Raw genomic sequence first — 19,480 nt, 5'->3', positions numbered from 1 at the left:
TCCTTTACTTCAGAGGTGATTAATGTAACACGGTCAAGTTAAATCCTCTGAAGAGACATCAGCTATGTTTTCCATTGATGGGTTTTGTAAGCATGGGTTTGATACTCTTCCACAGTAGATTTTAATTTCCTGCTAAAAGGTATGGTTCATGATCAAAACCAAGGTATACATAAATATTAGCTGCTCAGCTTGTAAGACTGATGGTTTTCTTATCAGCAAATGATAAGAACACAGAACATCTTTGGTTTTATGATACAAACAACTCTGAAGTAAAGCATGTGGAAGTGGATTGAAATATTCTAATGGACTAGGCTGCAAAGGTTCTAATAGCATCTCATCAGACCACCATATTCCTGGTCTGTGTACTCACATTTAAAATCTGAAAATATTTATTGCTCTAAGTGAAAGAAAGAGTGGCATGCAGAAACATAGGCAACAAAAAGAATGAGCTCAAAAAATACAGAGGTCCTTGGAAACACTGCCAAATAAAACTATCTAAAGCCTACATGGATTATCACCTTATGACTGTGCTTGCCTGCATTATTGAACCCTGATCTGGCTCCTGTGCATATTTACAAACTACTGGTGTGACTGTAGAGGGCACAACATTGCATTTAGTCCCTCAGTAGTTTCCCTTGATGTGTGTCCCTTAAAGTGTTAATCCAAGAGCTCAAGACTGTCTTTCATCCAGTTTGTCTCCAATTTCGAATGGGAAACATGTCCTAGGGATGCTTTGCCACCACCCCCAGCACTTCAGTCCTAAAGTGCCTACATTCAGACTTTTGGTTCCACTTTTGTATGTGCTAAGTTAGGCCAGCTCTTCTTTGCCTTTCTCAGTTTCAGCAAATCCTTAGTTGGAGCAGCATCTTCTCTGGATGGGAGGTGAGCCCAGAGGTTCCCTTCAGTGTAACTGAGCCTAGTTTTGTGGCTAGGCTGGATGGAAGTGTGTTGCAGAAGTTATTTCAAATTTTGTCTACTCTTACCTGTCATCAGGATGTCAACTCTCAACTTAAGTCACATCCCATTTCTGTGCTTAGAAAGGCAGAAGATTGGTTATATGAAACTCATTTTTGATGTATTGAGTGCAGTTGTATTCTAAGGTCACAAAATCAGGTGCTGTCCTACCACTCAAAGCTTGAAGTGAATGTGTTCCTTGGGATATGAATGCCACCCAGGCAAAGTTTGTTCTCTCCTTGTTTCCTTCCATTTCCATTTATCAGAGACATGTGAACTCAGGGCTATGTACATCCATATACACAGATGGGTCTTGGTTCATCATCCTGCTGCAGAGGGATACATCTGTATTGAATTAACCATTTGCAGAACTATTTAGCACTTTTATGGTCAGTTTGTTCCTAGGAAAATACTGGAAAAGCTCAATGATCTCAGGGTTTACCTGACACTTAATGAACAGTTTTTTGCACACAGTCATTTTTGCATTTGGAAATGGATGACTCATTTATAATAAATTTTTAGGAGCACATTAGCAGCTTGTTCTCGCCCCCCCCCATCAGCTCTAACTTTATCATTCTTTGCATCTTTGCCCCCTCCACTTTCCATAGTTCATTTTTTTTTTCCCCCTCAGACTTCACCCATAGCTACCCATATCCATATTCACCATATGTGTAGTGGTTGCTTGGGTTTCAAAGCGTCAATGCTGCTCCATTCTGTATGGCACTTCAGGAGCTGGATTTAGGGTTTGGTGGCCCTGGAAAGGGGCGAGCTGAGCAAGCAGGTGGGGCTCAGCAACTTCTGGCATCATTCTGCCACGTGGACTGCAGTACTGTGACTCCTGCTTAATCCCCTACCAAAGGCACATGTTTATTCTGAAGGTAAATTCCTTTTCCAAGTCACCATTTCTCAGGTTGCTCTCTGACACTTACTTGTTCTTCCCCATGGAGAGCTTCTGATACTAAATTTCTCTCAGTCAAAGCATAGAATTTAGTACATTCTTTACACCAGCCCTAAGTTTATTGTCTTTGCTTTGTCTTGTTCTCCCATTACTCGGTAACAGAGGTAGTTCTTACTTTCTATCAGAATTATTTTTCGGGAACATGTAGTGTGACAGATCTCTGAGGATTAAATTCCTAGGTAGTCTTCCAAGGTTTCCTGGTTTCCCAGTTCTCTATTTTAGATAAGGATCAACATGCGAATCAGATTTTTTCTCAGGTCCATGTTAATCTCTGCTCTTGGGCACTGATTTCTTGCTTTGTGAGTAAAGTATGAAGTGGGTGAGTATGTCCTCCTTTACTATTTCTCTTATCTGGTGCTTTTAGCATCCAGACAGTATAACTGGAGTTTTTTCCTATCTTCATTTCTCTTTGTTGTGCTTCTGTTTTGTTCTGTGGTGTGGGTTCTTGTTTCTGTGTGTGGCTTTTTTTTTTTTTTTCTTCCCTGTTTGTTTGGGGCTTTTTTACTAGCTTTTGATGTTACTATTTATACAAACTTTATTCTTAATTTTGATCCGATTGTTAGGAAGTTTGCTCTATTTTTGCAGGAACCCAAGCATCAGATGTTTGCCTGTACTTATCCTCTAGTACTGTTCTGTTACACTGAAGATCCATGGGGGAAGAGTTGCTTTAAATGTGCTGCCCACTAAAGATAAAGATAGCTTTTAATTCACCTTTTTCCCGAGAGACATCTTCAGGCTGTGAAAACTGTTATAGAGATATAAAATGATCTGGAGTTTTTCATAAAAGAGAGGCCAAAGGCTGCTTGAACTAAAGCAAAGTGACATGGCATTTCAATCCCAAAGATTTTCGCCTCTCTTTGCAAAGACCTGAAATGTAGTCAAAGGATGAAACTGAATCTTGAATGATAGACACATGGTTACTCACAACTTGCAGACAGAACTACAGCATATGGCCTTGCTGGTGAAGTTTGAAGATAGCCAAGAAGCATCCCTCTGATGCGATGTCCAAGAGGGATAGCATTTTTGCTTCAGGAATGTCTGAAAGTACTTTGGCACTTCTGTCTTTTCTGAAGGACAGATGGTTTCTTGTGCTCACCTAAATTGTTTCTTATATCTTTTCAAATTGATATCAATTCATAACCTTAGTCCTTGGGGTCTCTTGCTGATTTTGAACTGGGACCAGGGTCAGAGGTGGGAGGACAGAGAAATTTTGAGTGGAGTTCATTTCACCACAAAGTGCTATCAAATTATTTATCAAGTGTCACATATATGAAGTGAAGAGAAAAGAACTGTAGTGTTTCAGGGATCTGGCAATATCTAAGAGGGTGACAGAAAGGTAATAAATTGGACAGGGAGCTAAACTATTAGAGAATCCTGTCTGCTGCCTCTGTTAAGATCCATTCTAAAGTCATTACATCAGCTTAAATAGAGGGAGTACTTGCTCACATCCCCTGTTGGGTCTAGAAATTTAAATGGTCAGCAGAGTCAGGAGGCAGATATCTTAACCCATTGAAAAAACCTTATAAAGTCAGTATGTGACAGTGGTGTCTAGTAATTTAACTAAAAAAATAAGAAGATCTGTTCTCTGACAGTAATAAAATTCACATACAGGCAGTTTTTATTCTTTGATCCATAAAAGCCAGGTTTTCAAAGTACATCTTCAGTGCCTGCCTCATTAGCTAAAATGGAGTTTAAATTGAAAAGGAAACAAAGTGTTTGTGTGTTTTGGTACATCTTTTAATATAGATCATCTATCAAGGGAAATCAACCAAGCAGGCTCCCTTTTGGAGAGTGGATGTCTGAAAGGAATAGCACTCACCCCCCAAGACTTCTGTTTAATAATCATACCCCTCCTTGAATACTAAAGATGTAGCTAATTGTGATAGTAAAAATAAGTAATTGTGTAAGAATTTACATTGTTACAATATGAATAATAAGATTGTGGCCCTTAAATTCAGTTGGGATCCAGATTTGTTATGTAGAGTCTATTTTAATAGTGTTTGTTATGTCTTTTGAATCCAGTTTTGTCCTCATTGGGGAACCTGAGGTGCTGTCACGTAGGATTTCTTGAGGAAGAGATATCCAATGCCAGTTCCACAGCAAGCAAAAATAAAAAATGGGAACATAGGCAGGTCAAAGCAGGGGTATGCACACATACCTGGGCTAGGTGGGGTGCTGAGGTAGCTGAGAAGATCACCTTACTATACAGGATAATATATTTTGTTTCTCAGTGGAGTTGTGTAGACAGAAGCAGAAGCAGGTAAAAGTAGCTCTGAACAGGCCCGCAGTGAGCCACGAGGATGTTTCTCATTATTGCAATGTAATAAGAACCCTTTTCTGATTTCCTCTGCTCTGTTGTTGTAGGGTTCACTTAGTCTTGGCAGTCTGTAAGATGTTGAAACAAGAATATTGTTTTAGCTAAAATAATGGTTTAAGATCACAAATTTTTGGAGACCAGTGGTGACAAATGATTAATTTAAAACTTTGAAAGAATCGTTTGTATTCTTCCCCTTCTCCTCTACTGACCTCATCTTCTAGTACTTTGTAAGTAATTTTGAAACAATTTCCATTTTCTTTTCTTCTGTAGCTGGTCACTCATGCAGGATTCAGGATTCTGTGTGAAGCAGTTTTTATATGCACTTGATTTTATCTGACTTGTATCTGACTTTTTATATTTTTTTTAACTTTTGGAATAGGATTGCTTGTACAATGACATAGTAAGGCAGTCCAGATTCTGAAAGGGGCCTGTGGGTACTACTCTCCTGTGGACTGAAATAATTCTGGTTTTCACTGAGACTGCTTACTTACTTGTCAGGCTTCCAGGAGGGAAGTGGCAGAAGCAAATGCTCTGACTGCTAAACTTCAGCTGGGTGCTATTCATCAGGATCATGTCATGGTAAGAACTGCCACAGAGCTCACTCTTTAGGTGACTCCTATACCCATTATTTCCAAAACTAGCACTGTCAACATTTCTGTCTGGACCATACACATGGCAAAGAATAACTAAGGTGTGTATCAGCTGTCAGAAGACTTTTAAGAATATCTCTAAAATGTACTTAAAGAAGAAAACTTTCCGATGTTTCAGACTTACACTGGCTGTGTTTATATATCTGCATGCCAGATTTTGCCCACACTAGACAGCGACTTAGAAACCACCTATTTGTAGCCTGTAAGGCAAAAGAGAAATTTCCAGCAGAAGTGACTGAAGTCCCCACCAGGCTTTACTTACAGGTGCCTGTGCTGATGGAACGTGCTCTTCCTCAGAGGGAATCTGAAAGGCAGTTACCTGTTTTATAGACCAGTATAAGATAAGTCTGCAATGTTCATTAGATGTCTGGAAGTAAAGACTCCTTGCTGTGATATCTGGTTAGTCACTGTACTTTTAACCAGCAGTCTGTAAGGTGCTTGCATAACTGCTTATGCTTATCTTCAATGAGAGGAATAACAGCTCTATTTCTTCTCACTCTTATCTGTTACCTCTGTGTAAACCTAATATGTAGAAAGAAGCTAAGTTGGGAATGCAGGTGAAAAAGTTCAAGAGTTCTTCCAAAATGCTTTTTTTCCCCTCTCAATCTATTTTTTTGAAAACTCTTTTTTTCCTGGAGAGGGGCTGATGTACATTGTCAGCAAAATTGCACCTCTCAGCACTGAACAGGAACATGGAGGAGGCTCATCTGTCATGTACCCCAAACATCACTGTGGAAAGATGATGCACTCTTGCCTTGGCTATCAAAGGGAAGGGATGATTTTCATGCTGTGTAACTCATGGGCAGCTGACAAGGTTAAAAACATGGTTTCAAATCTGCCAAGTTAGATTACAGATTTGATACTCACTTTTAACTTTTAATCCAGAGTTTTCAGTGAACTTTATTCAGTAACTTTGCTGTGAACATCCTTCAGACTTGTTACACAGTCTGGCAGCTTGAGTGGGACACTGTCACTTGAGGTCATGAGTACATTAGGCAGAGCAATGAAGGACTCTATATATACATATTTTGGTCTATATTTACTCTGTTGGGATGTTTGATTTCTGTTCTATAAGCATTCTTTTGATCAGTCTCAGCTGCATTTTCTTGTAAAACATAAAGATCAAAAAGCTGACTCGTACTCGGATCCTTTGTTGGAATGAGATTACGCAGGTTGTTTCAGAATTTCCAGAAATTAGACAGATTCCATTTGTTTCTTCTCAGAACAGATGGTGGAGTAGAATTTGAATCACTGAAGTGATAGTAGGAGAGAAGTTACAGTGGGGGAAAAAAGGGAATTTAAGTGAAACTTTTCACACTTTCCTTTTTTTTTTTTTTTTTGCTGATTACAAGCTTTTGTTTTTTATGCGAAGAGTTTAATAGATCCAGTTTTCAGATTTGTCTCCATTGTTGAGAGAACTATAAAATCAGATGGATACAGTCTAGATTGTCCTGTACTTTTACTAGATACTAAATGGATACTCATAAAGAGTTAGATTTTCACCTCATGAGTTGAGTTCAGATCTATTTTAGTGGGCTGTTTCCTTCTTCATTCCCTGAAGTGACAGAGCTAAAATCAAGACTAATTTTCCCACTCTTTAAAAAGAGATGGATGTATGAATTTAGCATGGAGTCTGAATAAGGCACATCAAATCCACCATCACTACCAAAACTGAAGCCCTGGGTGAGAACTCAGTCTATTTCTAGATCATCCCTTTAAATTATTTCTGTGCAGATATTTTTTATTTATGCTTCTGTATTGTCCTCAGTTGTAGGATCACAGACCAGGCTAATTCAAGGAAATAGCTGGAACAGGACAGTGACAGAAATGGAGGACTGCATTCTGGATACCAGCAGAAAAGGCAAAACTGAACCCTAAGCTGCTCTCTGTTGGGTTTGATTTCTTTTTATCAGTGCCTCGTGTACATGGCAGAGATGATCCTGAGAGAATACATGAGTTAGTGTGCCTTGAGTGTCTGTGCCTGCAGCTCTCTCATTGACACCGACAAAATCCCAGAAATGCCTTGCTGCCCATGAGATGAATGAGAGATTTCCCCACTCCCCACACCATAAGCCAGGAAATGCAGTAAGGGTTTAACTATTGGTTTCTATAATTTCTGTGGTATTGAATGGCTCCTCTTAATGTTCCATGCACAGAGCTGCAGAGGGCTGAGGGCTCACATGCTCTGAGCAGGGGGCTACAAGCTTCCACAGGCTTCCCTCAAACACATTGTGGGTGGCCTCTGCAGGCTGACCAGACATTCACTGGATGTTTATTTTCTTCCTTTTCTGCTTATGTCTCAGTCTGCTCTCTCTGCTTTTATGTGCCCAACCTCAGTACCTTAGGCTCCTGCTGAATGTCACCTCACCCCTGTAAGGGTCTCTAGGAAGCTGGGTGGGATACTTGTGGCATAGGCACTGGGATACAAGGTTAGAATTTCACCCTATTGGAGTTTTTATCTTTCTTTACTTGATTTGTCTTGACTTCCATCTGTGCTTTAAACTGTGCTTCTGGGTCACTTAAGTGGCTCTCAGGTTGTTAATTAAACTTGTCAAACTATTCTGTGGGGTAAGAGGTCTACACATGGTTAAGAAAAAATAAATCTATAAGCTTCCAGGGACAGATTCAGCAAAGTACTTACAGAAAGTGCCTAAATGCAGAGATGTGAATAGCCATACAGATTTCAGTGGGATTGTGGATACAATTAAAATTATACCTCTGATAAAATACCTGGCTGCACCGAAGTCTAGTAAAGGGTTTCTCAGAGCTTCACCTGCCTATTTGCAGCCCAAAGCCCTGGGTGCTTTCCAGGGGCTCATCTGCAGCCCCAGTGTGGTGCAAATGCTAACAGCCATGCTGTGCCATTGGCCTCCCCAGCAGCCAAATTTCATTTCAGAAACCACAGGTCTAGGCTGGGAAGCAGGCAGAGGAGCGAGCACGGCTTTGCACGTGTCTCTCCTCTTTTTCTGGTGAATGAGCAGCACTGCCAGAGCTGCTGGCTCTGTGGCCTGTGATGTGCTGGCAGATGCAGCCTCAGGGCTTCTGATCTGAGTTAGCCATGCCTGTCCCTTGCCACTCTTCCCAGTGATTTTCTGGCAGGGAAGAAAAGCTAGCTAGATTGATAAACTTTTAAGCAGCATTCATTGTAGCTTCAGGAAACATGGTTGTGGTCAGTTTTATCTCAGTGCCATCCAGTACATGAAATAGCATAAAGAAAGAAGGACAAAAATGTGGAATCATAAGAGGAAAAGGTAGTAACACAAAAAAGGGCAAAATTCAGAGAAGGACTGTAATAGTAGTATAGGAACATAAAAATAAAGGTGTGGATAAAAGGTGAGGATAAAAGGTGAAATTATTTAGTTTAACCCATTGCATACTCCTCACATGATTTTCCACCTCTCAGATGCTTCAAATTGCTTTTCAACCTCTTTTCAAGCACTTCTAATGATAAAACATCAATTACAAGTCTGTTGTCAAATTGCCTTCGTATTTAAACTTTCTGACTTTATTGTTGAAATGTTTCAGCATACCACTGTCACCTAAAATACTCACAGTGCATTAAAAACTGTCGGTGTTTATGGGTTACTGTAAATGTCTCTGCAGATATAGGTGTAAATAGCTCTCTTTTGATTCCCTAATTCAGAAACCACTGCCTCCTCCTCCCCCTGTCTCTGGTCTCTCTGATTCCACACTGCCTCATTAGTTACTAACCTTTAAATGCTACCCCCACCCCTCCAGGTCCAGGCCACTCTCCACATAAAGAGAGAGAGCACACAATTTGAAGCTTTTTGTAAGAGATGAAATTATACCCTCAACTCCCATAGGTTTCATTTCCACTTAAGAAACAAAACAACCTGAAGACACTGGTGTCACCAGGGATCTTGCTGTGAGCAGTGGTGGCATCTTAGGTACGTGTGGTTGGACCGTCAATGGCAATCCCTGATGGTCATTTAGGGGACCCAGGGCTTGACTTTTCCACTGAACAACTCAGGGCTTTTGAGTATCCTGTCTGCTCCTCTCTTCAGAGCCAGGAATCATCTCTGAGGAGACTGATCTGAGACCCCTGTTTCACAGGCATTTCCTCAACATCTGAAGCAAGGGCTTAGTCCTACTTGATATTTTTTAAATCAATATTTCATTAAGCAATGCTTTTATGGCATTTCAGTATTCATCTATAGTAATTAATCTAAGCCTTTTATCTGTGTAAATCAAAACACTTTGGGAAAGCTGAAGTGCCTGAAAACTCTGTATTAAAGATGAAGAAATATGAATCATGCAGAGGGATTATGTACTTTGTCCAATTGCCTGGCCAATTAACAGTTTAATTCTTAATACAGTTCCATATCCATGGGGCCATGCTGCCAGATTTTATCTCCTAAATGTAAAATATTCTACATCTGAAAAAAACTAATCAAGTTAATGTCACAGTCACATTGCAATTCAAGTAATACTCTTTTTTTAATGAACCTAATGAAAAAAAGCTATTTGATAAGAGTGTTTTTCTGAAATGTCTGTATTTCAACCTAGTCCAAGGTTTTCAGTTAATGACATGTTTAACACTCGATTGTTTGGCAGGAGGTTTATTTTTCCTTATTTTAATGTTTCACTCTGGTTGTCTGCACATGCAACTGAGAGAGAAGTCTGTGTCAAAGAGAAGCCTTATTTCTAAGGTGTTTCATCATCAAAACTTAGGTGAAGAATACAAGTGGAAAGAAGTGTTTACAAAAAATTGATGTTCTTTGGTTTCCCTGTGCTTTTTTTTTTTTCCAAGGGGTTAGCAGCTTTCCATTTCATAGCAGGAAAACAACTAAGCCAGAGGGACTTCCCCTACACAAATGCATTTTGTGAGATAATTATTCGACTGACATTACAGAGCTTAAAAACTCTCAGACTTCATGGTCTCTGAAGACTGAATTCATTATATTTTAAACAAGACAAGATTCTCCTTTGGGAATTTTCTGTCTGTTTTTCTTATATATATAGTTTATCTGCTTAGGAATGAGGCAAGGAGAATAGATCAGCTCAAATTTGTTGATAATTTTGCCTTTTTTTTTTCCTGAAAAAAGAGAAAGAAAAAAGGTGCTTGTTATTAGAAACGTAACCTACTTCTTATGTAGGCAGGCACATGCTTCTCTCCTCAGCTGAGACACAAGGCCCTATTCTTAGCTGCACATTCATTTACATTGTGCCTTGAGGCAAGATGCACAGGATGTAACAGCTCTGCAGTTAGGACTGGTTTAAACTATGCAAAATTAGAGCCCTCTCTAATATTACAGGCAATTTTAAGGGTATGTGAAAGGATGTTAGAAACCTGTTATAGAAACCCTATCCAAGGATATATAACCCTGACAAGCAAGAAAGGAACATAAAAAATATTTGGAAATATTTGAATGCAGTCACTCAGATGTGGATAAAGGTGTGGATAAAAGGTGAGGATAAAAGGTGAAATTATTTAGTTTAACCCATTGCATACTCCTCACATGATTTTCCACCTCTCAGATGCTTCAAATTGCTTTTCAACCTCTTTTCAAGCACTTCTAATGATAAAACATCAATTACAAGTCTGAGAGCAGTGATGAAACAGCCTGCTGTTTCATCCTCATGGCAGCTGAGAACCAAGAAATGTCTGAAATAAAGGGTCAGCTCCCCAGGAGATGAAGCTTACTCGGTTTCACTGATGTTGATTTGCACAAACTGACAAACTAGATAGATATGAGAAATTGACAGACTTAGAGCATTCACCTGTGATAGATGCACTCAACCTCCTCAACCAAACTAGCAGCAGTCTGGTACAAACTCCAAAGAAGGTAAAGGCCTGGGTGTAGGCAAGGCAAATCTCCCCAGGGAAGCCACAAAGGGGCAGAGTGGCCCAGGGAGCATAGGTGCACGTGGACTTGGAACACCAGGCAAGCTGTTAATGCTTGTGTGCGTGGGTTCAAGGAGTCTCATGCTTTCCTTTCTCGCTGTATGCACTTGAACTGTGAGCCAGCTGCTTTATCCCATAAATATGACAGCCTAATTGAGCTCTCCCTGCTAGGCAGTGTGGCTGCATAAGTGTGATCTCCACTGGAGCTGGAATGCCTCTCGAAGTTTGAGATTCTTTACCTGAGATCAAGACATCCTTCCTTACCTAAGGCAGAGAAATGCATTCTTTGCAACAAATCCTCTGTAACTGGCTGATAGCACGCTAAATTAATACTAATGAAATCATGTAATTGATTCCTTTGCAAACAAATTGATTCCTTTGATACAAACAATTGTCCAAGTCTGAGACTAAGATTGGCCCTAGGTGCAGCTAGGCTTCATAATGAGTTTAGAAGGCAAGGGGGTTCACTCTGAGCCTCATGACTCAAGGGGAGAGCCCCTCATACCCTGTTGGATCTTTGGTCTCTGTCACTCTAAATGGATTCTGACTTGATTTACCTTTGTATGTTTCATCCATGTGGTAGGTAATAGAGTAAACCTTGCCATTGAGTTTATTAAGGCACATTTTTATAAAGAAATATTAAATCAATTTTTGCCAATACCTTTGGTGGTGATTGCTTGAGTGACCCTAAAGTACTCATTTGTGACATCACTACTTATTATTTCTCCACTGTCACCTCCTATTAACCCCTTTCTTTAAGATCTGCACCTTACCTATCCCTCCTGTCTCTGTGCCTGGATGAAAGGAAGGTGGACTAAATACTGTCCTTGGAATATGGCCTTCCTTATCCCAAATTAGTTCACAAACATCATAGAGTACTTGGTAAGAGTCAATCTTCCCAATAAAAATTCAACCCACAAGGTGTTGATCAGAAGAAACAGTATGGAGACAGCTCTTATTCAAATCCTGAAAAGCAGGTGTCAGCCTGGCTGGTCATGGCTTTGCAGTCCATCCCACAATATCCAAACTAGGAGTTTGCTGCTGCAGAAACGTTGCTTGTTACTGGTTGTGTTTGGGAAGTGCTCCTGGGAGGTGATGTCCAGGGTGCTTTGACCTGGGATTTGTGCAGGAGACACATCGCCCTGCTGGTGGCGAGGCCAGGCTGCACTGTGGAGGTGCCAACACCACAGTGCACATCTATCGGCTTTGGAAGCTGTGTGTGTCTTCCCAGCCCAAAATGGGTAGCAAGATATCCTTCTGCCTCCCCATGAACTTCTTGAAGCTTCCCTTGAACCCCCTGAGAAAAGGAGCAGCTCCTCCAGGTGTCTAGAGGGGCCCTCACCCCATTTTGAGGGGAAGACAAAAGTGAGAGGAAATTATTTATTTCTCTTTCTCCCTCACCACCTCTCCAAGTATGCTGGGGAGGACATGGACAGACTGGCACCACTGCTCTCGGGCACAGCTGCTGCAGTTTGGCACAAGGCTGAGAGCAGTGGCCATGGCTTGAAATACTGACACTGGTGCCAGCAGCAGCTATTCTGGTTCCTAGTTTAGGGATTTGGAAATAATTTCCCCCAGGAGAGGAATCTTGCAAAAAAAGTTTTTTAGGCCTTCAAATGACAGACATTTGCATTTTGAGTGTTGGGTGTAAAGAGTTAGAGGGGACTCGATCTGTGGCCATGTATATCAGAGGGCAGATTAAGCCAATTACTGCAGGGGTATGTGTCTCCATGAGGAAAGACTCTGGCTTCAAGTCAGTATCCCTGGCTGTTACTGAAAGTGAAGATAAAGCATCAATTTCATCACCACAACAAGGTTCTCAGCAATTAGAGCCATTGGCATGTCTTTCAACTGGTGCTGCAGCAAAACTGACCGAGATCTGGACATTTCCCTCCTCTGGGTAACAATGGTAGATAAAGGAGCAACTTCATAATTTACAGGTGCGGATTTATGTGCTCACTGGTCTTTGTTCACCCTGTTTCCTGCACAGCACAAAATTGTCATCTGTTCTCTGCTTGCTCCTTCTCTTGTTATACCTGAAGATCTGTCGATGCCACGCAAATAACTCTGCACTAAAAATAAGCATACAGAACCAGTTCCATTTCTGCTGCCAGGGCATATGCACAGAGCCTGGAGCATCTGCTTGGGCCAAGTCAGTGACATGACATGGCTGCATGATGACAAAAACATTGTCAGATCTTCCTTCCCCCAGACTTCATTCCTTCACCTCTTACTCAAAACCTGTCTGCTCTGGTGGTTTGTATTCACTAAGTAGCTCTGCCCTTCTATGTTAGCTCAGTGCCAAGACTGCTGAATGGTGTTGGAGGAACCATTCCACTAGAAATTAATTGTTTGGGATATTCTCTGACAGATCAGATATATTAAAAGACCTTTTGGTAGCAGAGGGGCAGCGTCAGACCTGAGGATGTCAGGTGAGCTGGTATTGATGTACCTCCCAGCTTGTTTTGTAGGTTGGTGGTTCCAGAGTCTGTTTTGGTGGCTAAAAATAGCTGTGCTGCTGCAGAAATGCAGTCTTCAGGAAGTAATTTTATAAAGCATTAGAGTGGCTCTGCCCTGAAAATAACCTAGGAAAAAGTGTGATATAGAAGTCTGCGTTTATTGTTTTTTTCATAACTGGGATCTGTACATGAAGCCATGTCTTCTGCATCGTTCTGCACTGTCCCTGGTAAAGGAAATTTGAAAGCTGATGAAATAGAGAAAACCTTTTTCTCTTGCTCTTGCTCTCAATGGTGTCAGTTTTATGCAACTAGAAAGCAAAAGGTAGTAAAAATCAATTTCAGTCACCTGAAATCAGCAAAAGTGAGAATTCACAGAGTGAGCAGGTTGGTTATGTGAGAAGGTGCTGCATTTGCAGTAAGTTTTCAATGTGGAATTTCACCATAATTTCTCACTCACATGAGAGTGAGAACACATGGCGATTTGGAAGAAAGACATTAATTTTCTCCCCCAGGAGTAACAGCTGCCCAGACACAGGGAAGTAACTGCCAAGGACCTGACTGCTGGTCTCTGGTGTGTTTTAGGTAAGGACCATTACTGCTGGCTAACCCTCCCAATCTGGAACTCAGTCCCCAGACTTGGCTGGCCAGACACTGTCTCTGGTAGGAGCATTCTCTGAAAGCTGTAAGTGGGATGCCACCAGAACAGTGCAACCTCTTCCCCACTGTGATCCATCCCTGCATGCCCCTGATCAGTAAGAAGGCCCTCCATCTTCCTTTCATGTTTTGTCTCAAATAGGAATTTGCTTGCATGATGGAATTACTCAGTTTTCAAAGAGGGAAACCCTAAGATAGTCTTTATGAATTTGGGGCAGCCAGAAAGAGTGGGCAGGGTCAGTCTTGGGTGAAAGCAGCTGTAATTAGCCTGAATCAGAAGTTGAAACAAAAGACAGCAATATATTTTAATGGCAACCTCTGCTTTTCAGTGGTCACTCTGCCTCCAAAACACACGTGACCTACAGGCAGAGGTGGAAATGTGACACCACCGCTGGGCTCACGCTCTGACCCACCAACACCCTGCTCAGTCCTTGGGGACTTCAGCAATGTGGGCTCCCTCCTCCCTCCTACTCACAGCTGAGGTGTCATTTCCCCTGCTCACATCCATTCTGCAGCAGTGGTGATCCCTGGGGAGCACAAATGTATCACTGTTTCCATAGAGCCATGGGATGCTCCAGGAAAAAAGAAATCATAGGCTGGTGCCCTGGGAAAAATTTCCAAATCAGACTTCAAAGCTGGATTGGGTAGGGCTGCTGGCAATGACAACTGGAAAAAAAAAAAAAAAAACAAACCCTGTTCTTTTTTGCCTGTATATGTAGCTCAAAATGCTGCCTCTCAGATAGTAATTATATTCATCCAAGTTATTTTACTATTCCTCAGAAAAAAAAAAAAAGTAATATTTCTTAAAAATATGTTTTGTATGCTAATCTGGCACTGTGGCTTTCCTGAAAAAAGCAGTTAGCACCAATTTATTTTCAGCAATGGATTGTAAAATGGTTGTAGGGGTTTTCCCCTTCACAATCAAGCAAAGTGGTAAAAAAATAAGTTAGTCCTTGGAATTAGTTATTGGAATTAGTCTTGACTTTACATTTTATTAGACCTAATTAAATATTCATATTAGATCATTCTTAATTGTCATTTTGTCATCATTAAAAAAGTTAAGGTGATTTTTTTATTAGGTGATAAAGTTAAGTGATTTTTTTATTAACAGTTCTATGCAAATGCTTCTGTCAAAACTTAATTGTTATTTTGCTTGTAGTTTATTTAAGGCATCTCTATACTGCTGAATATTACATCTGAATTGACCAGTCTTTATATTTGTTCTTATCATTCTTCATAGAATCATGAGATGGTTGGAAGAGACCTTAAAGATCACTTTGTTCTAACCTCTCTGCCATGGACAGGAACGCCTACCACTAGACCAGGTTGCTCACAGCCCCATCCAGCCTGGCCTTGAACACTGCCAGGGATGGGGTATCCACAGCTTCTCTGGGTGACCTGTGCCAGAGCCCTACCACCCTCACAGTAAAGAATTCCTTCTTAATATCTAACCTAGACTTACACCCTTTCAGTTTGTACCCATTACTCCTTGTGCCCCTGCAGTTCCTGATGAAGGGTCCCTCTCCAGCTTCCCTGCAAGCCCCTTCAGATCCTGCAAGTTTGCCAGGAGGTCTCCACACAAGCTTCCCTTCTCCAGGCTGAACAGCCCCGACTGTCTCAGCCTGGCGTTGTAGGGGATGTGCTCCAGTCCCTTTGTCAACTTCATGTCCCTCCTCTGGACTTGCTCCTACAGTTCCATGTCCTCCTTACACTGGGGACACCAGAACAGGACACAGCACTGCAGTGGGATCTCACTAGAGCAGAGCAGAGCAGAGGGGCAGAATCCCCTCCCTTGCCATGCTGGCCACGCTGCTTTTGGTGCAGCCCAGGACACGTCTGGTTTTCCAGCTTTCTGGCCCCAGGCCCTCATCCACTGGCAACCCCAAGTCCTTGTCTGCTCTCAATTACTTCTCCACCCAACCTGTAGGTGTGCCTGGGACTGCCAGATGCTGTTGTACCTTGATAACGAGCCTGGTGAGAAAGCCTGGCAAATATGGCACAAACGGGTCATGTACGTATTGTCAAAACTGAATCTGAGAATTAGCTAATTAAACTTCTTCTCCTTTGCCAAAAATTGCTGTAATTTTGTTGCTTTGTCCTGGGCAATAGTTGGTATTCTTCTTAAAAACAGAGCTAGCTGAACCCAGTATGGGATCACTTTGTGAAGAAATAGAGTATAGGGTATTTTTGAGAGGAAAACTTACAAAACTTGAAGCATTCTTCAGCTTAAAAGAAAAGTGAAAGGCTGCATAATTTACTATACTGACCATGCTACACTGCTTCTTCATTCATAAGTACCTATACTCAGTGTGGTTTTCAAGCAGAAACAAACCTTTGCATGAGTGAGGTCTCACTGAACGAGCAGCCAAATTAAGTCTAAACTTCTCAGACCAAAAATAATTACCTTTTTGAAGGAAGCTGAGGAAAATGTGCTACTCATTGCCATTGAGCCTCTTGTCACCAGTTCAGATTTCAAGCTGACTATCCACTCAGACTGAGATATATTCGTTTAAAATTAAACATGCCAAGAATCAGACTTCAAGGGGAAACAAGGCGAGTTTGTCTTTTCCACGCTGGAAATCTCTCTGTCTGCATCAGTGAATTTTGGCTCCCTATTTTTCCTACTTAAATTAATTTCTAACCATGCTAAAATAGAGCAATTAAGCCTGAAAGCTCTGACACAGTAGTTCTTGGTGAGGGAACTGGGGAGTGGGACAGGGGAGGGAAGGGTAACTAGCGGCAAACCAGCCTTTATCAGGGATAGAAAAATAACAGGAATGCAAGAGAGCTTGGGAAAATGAGGTCTGGTCTTTTAGTGAACAGACTGTTGGGCTCAGATACAAAAGTTTACTGTGTGAAAACCTGGGATTATGCAGTGGGATGAGGGAGAGGAGCCTTGCCCCAGCATGTTTCTCTCAGCTGTGATGGACGTTGTAGCTTGAGAGGTATCTGCCAGGATGGTATCTGCCATGTCTGTGTTTACAACAGGATTAGAAACACCCATTTCAAGGGGTCTGCAAATCAACTGGAAAAATTGGCTCAGATCAGGAGCCTGGCTGACAAAGCTATGGTCTTAAAGCAATTGTAAATAAAACCCAGATCATCTGCTTTTCAAATCGCAGCAGGAGGGCAAACAAGTGGGCCTATTTTCTCTTAGTTGTTTTTTTTTTTAATATTTCTCTAGTTGTGGTTGCATAACACAGGATATTTTTTATATTTTAAATTAAACCATTGGTTGTTGTTAACTAAACTTTGAGATGTGTGAGAAAGAAGTGTGAACGTATTTAGTAAAAAATAAATTGATTAATACTACAGTGTAAGCTTTTATAAATGCAGAGCTATATTTTGATGTGGTAGCCAGATTGCAATATAGTATCAAGGTCAACATAATTTGAAAACATCCAAATAGATTTGGAGCAGGAATTGGTGGGTAAAGCAATATTCCCGGGGTGTTTGGAAAATCACACTATATTTAATGATGGTCTCTCTGGCCTTTAAATGCACATTCTCTGAAGTTTGCCTTCTCTTGCAGAGAGTCCTGCAGCCCCAGCATCCCTGCATCACCAAAGGGGCTGGATGTGCCCCTCAGGAGGTCCATGTCACTGTTATCTTTCCCTGAGCATGCACTGGGCTGGCAGTGAGGTGGGATCAGTGTGGAATGCTGCCCAGCTGCCATTACAGCCCCTGCTGTGCATTAATGCATTACTGCACCTGGGGCAAATGCCCCTATCAAAATGCACTTGTTTTTCCAGCACAATAGATATCTGTAACTGGCTTGTTTGTGGATGAGTAATCTCTTGGTTCATTTAAATTCCCTGAGTGAGACCTCAGGTGGGCTCGGGTGGGATGTCTGAATTCAAGCAGGGTCTCATGACTCATGCTGCCGAGTGCCTGCCCATGGATGTACTTGCAGGTGAGGTCTCCTAGCAATCTAGCAGGTCACTCAGCTCTTTGGTTTGGCAAGTTCAGTTTGGTTGCCCTTGGTAGAGTGGAACTCCAGGAGGCTGCAGCTTGTGCTGTAGCAATAGTAAGAAATTTTCAGAGGGCCACTCCTCTGTGAACTCAGCATAACTTGTGCCACTGCCAACAGCAATAAAATCTGGGACCTTGAAACAAAGCCAGCTGTTTCTCCCCATTGTTGGCTGAGGCCTGCTTGTACAGGGAGAAGAATGGCAGCATCAAACGAGCAGGATTATTGAGGGAAAAAAACATAGCAACAGCACAGCCTTGTCACTTAGTAACAAGGTAGAATTATGATGAAGAAGGAGGGAACATATATAAATAAAATATTCAGTAATATACATATTCATTAAAATGATACCCAGAAAACAGAAAGAAGAAGGGCAATAGCCGAGCATCTAAAAATGTTCTTTAATGAAAAAGAATTTTAAATATCTGTCTCCGTTGCTCAGAGCTCTGTGATGATATTACCTTCCCACATGACACTATGCTATTTCAGGTTCCCCTGGTTTCCTTCCCCCATCTCCTCACCTCAAGTACATGAGAAGTCTGACAGATGAGCTTGAAAGTGTTGCTTTTTTGTTCCCAGACATGTGTTGCTGGTTTATTATCTGTACTGTGTCTATGTGAGTAATGTTCTTTATGTGTTGCCATGCCCAGCACTGATGAAATACACAGTGATATATTTCAGCTCTAAACAGCACCCAATTAATTTGCCTGCTACAAGAGGCAAATTTGCTGTGGGACCAAGAGCATGTTTCCTCATTGTTTAGATTGCTTTCCTTACCTCCTGGATCAGGTGAAGAGCAGGAGATGAAAAAACAATGCTAGTAACCAAATAAAACTCTTTCTGTCCTTGCTGCACCTCTATGCTCAAATGTATTTATGTCATCTTTAATTTGGGAAAAATAAAAAAAACCAACAAAGAAAAACCAAACCCAGAATCAAAGCCTCAGTAATATGAAATTCAATCCATCTTCCCAGAAGGAAAAGTGAGACCTTGGAAGCTGTTGCAAAACAAGGTTTTGTGTTTTTAGATGTTGCTCTTCTACCTTGAATATTTAATAAAATGCCCAAGTCTGTTCCCACATAAACTGAAAGATTAATCATTACCCTTATAAATCATTCTCCTCATCTCCCTCTCACTTGCACTGAAGGTGCTCTTTTGTCTTTCAGTGCTGTAGAAGCTGCTACCCCTCATCGCCAGCTTCACTTTTTCTAAGGGCTTCAGCTGGTGTTGTTAAGTAAATGTTAAACTGCCACCTTTATTGCTTATTTTATGTATTGTAAACTGATTGCAAGGCTTTTCTCTTCAATCCACTGCTTTTAATAAATATTTTATCTTCCACTGCTGAAACACTAGTTATGAATTTTCATGAGCAACTTCACATAAACCTTCTTAACAGGTCTCCACATGAAGAGGGGCTTCAAAAGCACTGTGCTGGCCAGGCACAAGGGTCATCTTGTATTTGGTTTCTCTCCCTCCAGAAGAGTACTTTCAGGGATTCAGTGGAACATTTAACACAAAGAAAGGTGTTGTTCCAGGCTTCATTCATCTCTGTTGATAACAAATGTTTGACATGTCTGGAGGCTACACAGTGTGCTTGTGTAGCAGTTAGTTTTGGAAGATCCCTAAGATAAAAATTGCTCCTGTTTGGGAAA

The 19,480-nt window shown here is 41.3% G+C and overlaps 1 long non-coding RNA gene across 1 annotated transcript in view; it reads left to right on the top strand.

Annotated features, from left to right (window-relative positions):
* Nucleotides 1–4,670: 4,670 nt before the first annotated feature.
* The window catches only part of LOC127061030 (uncharacterized), a 32,720-nt gene continuing 17,910 nt past the window's right edge, over nt 4,671–19,480 (top strand). Inside the window, exon 1 of the long non-coding RNA XR_007780441.1 lies at nt 4,671–4,808. This is a non-coding gene — a long non-coding RNA (uncharacterized LOC127061030). The remainder of the gene's footprint in view (nt 4,809–19,480) is intronic.

The sequence above is a fragment of the Serinus canaria genome, chromosome Z (genome assembly GCF_022539315.1).
Source record: "Serinus canaria isolate serCan28SL12 chromosome Z, serCan2020, whole genome shotgun sequence".
NCBI classification, from domain to species: Eukaryota; Metazoa; Chordata; class Aves; order Passeriformes; family Fringillidae; genus Serinus; species Serinus canaria.
The sequence above is the reverse complement of the archived record's forward strand: the minus strand, read 5'-3'. Positions and strand labels throughout refer to the sequence as shown.